Raw genomic sequence first — 5,196 nt, forward strand, 5'->3', positions numbered from 1 at the left:
TCCGTGTGCGTCAGCTTATGCAATGATAGGCATATGTGCTCCATCAATGGCTCCACTACAATTTGGAAATCCCCATTGATCGTTGTATCCTCTTATGACACTTTTAAGGTCCTCCCCAGATGAAAAAGAAACATATCTCTGTAGAAGGTTATCGTTAATAGCATTGCAAACTTTGTGTACAAACTCACACACGGTTGATTTTCCAACCCCAAACAAGTTCCCAATTGTTCGGTACTCTGTTGGTGATGATAGCCAGTACAATATAATAGCAACTTGCTTTTGGACCCCTAGTTGATGGTGGGAGCAAAGTTATTGTCCAGTTCATTACAAAGCATTTCGAATGCGCGCCTTCCCATTTGCAAGTTCTCAATTCATTAAGAATCGGCAGACATTTGTAACACAATTCTGTCGTACCAGTGTATTGACTTTTCCCTAGCCCATTGATCCCTCAAACGACCTAGCCCAGCACAAAAACCTAAAGCTACACAGTAAGGGAATACATGTATCTTCCTTCTTCTGAACATAATATAATCTGCCATCTTTTTGTTTAACTTCATGAATCACTGCAATTTGATCTAATTTGTTACGAAGAGCACACATCGCACGTGCCCCACTTAAATCAACAACTCTGTAGCCTGGAGAATTTATTGAGATTAAGCTACCAGCAGGTATGGTTCCTACTGACTGTACATTCGCGGTAGAACCCCAACAGTGACGTACATGTTACTCAGGTAGATGATTGGCCAGAACCGTGTCTTCTTCAAAGCGTGGCTGGGAAAATGTGTGAACTCAATCTCACAAACACACCACGTGTACTCAAACGCAACGTCCGATCTACATGAAAAACCAAATCTCATCAGCATGACCTGTACTGAAATCGACACAATATGGTTCTCACATTCGACATTCTGCCCAAATTTTAAAGGTTACAATGGTGCAGTTGGAATTTTAGAAGCAAAAGTAAATATGTGGCCTGTTCAACTTCCCAAACGGAAGGGAAGAGTGCCACAGTACTCCAAGCACCAACTTGACACTCTTCATGAAAAACTTGATGAACTTAAAAGTTTTAGTGTCTTCAAACGCCCTTAAAACATCAGAGTTACTGTAGAGTATGTCAATCCACCCTTCCTGATTAAAAAAACAAAAAATGGTGGATTCAGGGGTAGACAGACACCTCGGCCCAACGACACCTCAGCCCTTCACGGTATTCAGGGTAGTGACTACCTTTGCCGACGTCGGACGTCACAGCACACTGCAACCATCCCTAATGCCGGGTATAGACTCAACATTAAGCCACCAATGGAAGTACATCGTCATAACAGATCTGACAAAGTCATTCTAACAAATTCCATCGGCATGGGAATCGATGAAATATCAGAGTGCGAGTGTATGTGAGATCTGCCATGGGAATGCCAAGCTCAGAAACCGAATAAGAGCAAAACTAGAGTGCAGAACTAGAGTTCTTGGTCATCTCGTTCACGAAGGAGTTGTAGCCAAAATTGCTGATGACCTGTACTGTAGTGTTGACACACCTGAAGACCTCATGCATAAATGGGAAAAAGTCCTTGAGGCTTTTCATAGAAGCAGCCTTATCTCTCGGCATCGAAGACAATACTTGAACCAGCATAAGCAACGATTCTTGGTTGGATCTGACAACTCGGTACAATTAGTGGAAGCAAACACCGCATTTACACATCTTCTACTTATGAGACTTCCTAGACAGTAACTGCTCTATGCTCATTCATTGGTGATTTTAAAGTCTTATCACGTGTTATCAAGGTTACATTACAGCTCCTTGCAACACTCGATGACATTGTACATGTAGCTTGTCGTGATCCCAAGGAGAATTATATTGACTGATAATCTCCCGCCAGCCTTTCATAGAGAACAAGAGGCATTAAGTACACACAAATCTATTACCTTTCCAAGTGATTAACTGTGGATTGTTACAGATTGGGCCTTAAAGAAATACGGACTTAGTGCCACCCTTTATGTAGGCAGGTTTTTTAGTGCAAAACTCAACCAAAACAAGCGACAATGGTTACATGCACTACTAAGTCGGAAACGTACTAACATTCCCATTTTTTTTACTGACAAACTTAGACATTTACTGACAATGTACTCTCTTACTGCAAAACTTAGACAATTACTGACCTTTTTACTGTCGGTGCTGATAAACTTAGAAATGTACTGACAATCTTAGTCGGTGCTAATAAACTTGGACAATTACTGACCCGTTTTACTGTCCCTGCTGAAAAACTTAGACAAGTGCTGACATTTTTACTGATAAGTAATGTCCCTATCGTTCTCCCTCTCGGGGAAACTGCACTGGTGTCAAAATTTGTGTTTGTATCCTAGTTTCAATTAAGAAACATGTCTTATTTTATTTTTTGAAATAGGATTCTTATTTCCAAGACAGTTAAAATGTAAAAATTGTTTAAACTTCCAATATTATAATTGATTTCTGCAAAAATAATTCATAAAAAATATGCAAATACAAATGCATAAATCAGTTTAAATAAATGTGTTGACTGATTGTACTTTATCTCTTTCCCTGTTCAATTTAAAGAAATATATTAATTTACAAATGCATTTTATCTGCTTATTCCTTCTCTGACGGTGACTACATATACTCGTCTTTAAATGTATATATTTAGCTTGTTTTACTTACTTTTTACATCGGTGGGAAATACATGTTAACTTGTAATTTTTTTTTCAAACAGGACAGCAATCTCTTGTTTAAAAAAATTCTTAATCTTACAAATACTTGAATAATTAATAATCGGTAATTTCAATACCCATGTTTCGAGTTATGTCGGAACGCCGTTTTTATTCCGTGTTTATTCAAGCTGCATCAAAAATGTTCCTCAACGTCACATCCGGTAACATTCAATACCTTATTTATATTGAAAACTGATCTTTATTCTTTAACTCTGTTTCTGTCTCGCAAATTTTCTTTAACTTGCAAACATGGAATTGTCCAGAAAATTTATTTGAACACTCCACTTTTGTTATCCTGGTAGAAAAACTCGACCAGCTGTCAATTGCATAAGATCTACAGGTGCGACTGTGCAAAGGTACGGAAATCACATTGTTATACTGAAAGTAGGGCCAACAATATTGGATAATAATTAAAAAAAAAAGATAATGAAGAAATGATGAAGTAACTTGTACCAGGATCGAAAAAAGCGCTACACGGGAGATGAACCTTGACCGTGTCTATTACAAATATCATTTAGATAAGTCATACTAGGTCTTTTACGGAAAAGTATTGCATAATTGACTGTTTCAAACTATGATTTATATAAAAAATGAGCATAAATTATCATGCAATATTCACCTGATCAAGAAAGTAATTATTCCCTGACAAGAAGAAGTATAGAAAAGAATATTCAAATGCTGCCATAATTTATGAAAAAGCTCTGCATGCGGGTGTTGCTGAAGTACACCTCATTGAATCAGTAAAGCGTGGCTTTAAAGTTTTGTGTAAGTTATGATTTTCACAATACATGTATTGATAATATATTGAAACATGAATGTCTGCTGTATTAAATCCTTATAATGTTATATATGTGTAATGATGTATACTTAGCGTTTGAGTAAATTGTCGAGGACTAAAAAATAAAATATACAAGAGAGATTCCATATCTTTTATCATTATAAATTTGATAAAATGAAGTTATTAATTATTGTTCCGAATTTAATATAGAACACACAATCTTTTTAGCAAGATTATTCAGGCTGATACCCATCTTTATGTTTTAGGGAGAAGAGCTTGTTTAAAGTCCTGTCAATCAGTAACAGGTTGAAGTAAACCAATTTTGTGTCTTAAACCTGATACCAGACTCCTGCAGCTTTGGACGTTACTTGCTGTGCACTTCTCAACCGTGATTTTTGTTTTATCGTAATATAAAAAAATATTGGACTGCAGTGAAACATGCAAATAAGATTGCTATATATGGGCAGTATTTTTTTGTTTGCTTAATACTCTCAGCTAGTCTTAGTAATTGAATGAAACAATTATAAATACATTGAACAACTATTTTGTATGTTGCTAAATGCTTTTTTCTCAATAAAATGTTCTAAGCTAAAAAAAAAAACCGGTTAAAACATTAATTATATTTTCAGTGTATTTGTATTGTTACACGACTTTGAGTTGTCCCCCTTGTTATTTCACTCCGGATTGAATCCGTTATCTGTTTGTTTTTTACACACCTTTTCCTTTTGTGTATTGTTTACGGCATGGCGCCCTCATCAAACCTGCAAGCCTTATGGCATATTTGGCTGTTTTAGTCCCGCATAGAGTAAGTTTTTCATGTTTGTTACATTTCTTTGTGATTTATTATGAACCTTGTGCAACATAAAGATGTATGCATTTGTAGAATGCGTAGAATTTTATGTAACATGATTTTGTACTTATGTCTAAATTTAGTAACGGTAGTTTATGTCAAGGTCAGGACTCGCATTGTCTGCGTATGTCATGTACTCAGTCGAATAATACATGTACGACTCATTATCATTACTATCAACTTGAATTATCTAGTCAAAACATTAAGTCTCATTACATGTAAAGTTAGCATATCGTTTTATTAACAAAATATCATACACATGTAATCAAGTATGTAAAAAGAGATATTTTTATAGTCATCTATAGAGTGAAATACACATAGTGATATGTACTAGTCTGTCTGAATTGCATTTATTGTGCTGTTCTACTTGTTTGTTTTTTGTAACATTGTACTTATGACTGTGTTGTTTATTTTTCAGTTTCTTACTACATATACTAGTTATTGTCAACAATAAAAGATGAAAAGCACCTTAGTTCTTCACTAAAAAGGCTTTACAGTAAGAAATCTAGGACTTCCAGACAGATATGGCTACAGGAGGATCACTCAATCTAGTGGATACTCAGCAGGAACCGAATACTGCATTGACTACTGGTAATGCATTCTCAGATATGGAAGTCCCATCTATCCAGCAAGATCTTAGAACCATGGAGATGAGACAGCAAAGGTCCCTGTCGGAGAAAGGATCTGCATACTTCCAGACACAGGTTGACCAATTTTCGAATAAACTGACAAGAGTTGGAAAAGATTTAGAAAGTTTGCTCAGTGAAACTGTAAATAAAGAGACAGACACAAACTTGTTAACACAACGTGTATCAGATGTGTACAGTAAATATGATCAGATGAGTTC

The sequence above is a fragment of the Saccostrea echinata genome, unplaced genomic scaffold (genome assembly GCF_033153115.1).
Source record: "Saccostrea echinata isolate AGI-Se365-2 ecotype Australia unplaced genomic scaffold, CSIRO_AGI_Sech_v1 ptg000029l, whole genome shotgun sequence".
NCBI lineage: Eukaryota > Metazoa > Mollusca > Bivalvia > Ostreida > Ostreidae > Saccostrea > Saccostrea echinata.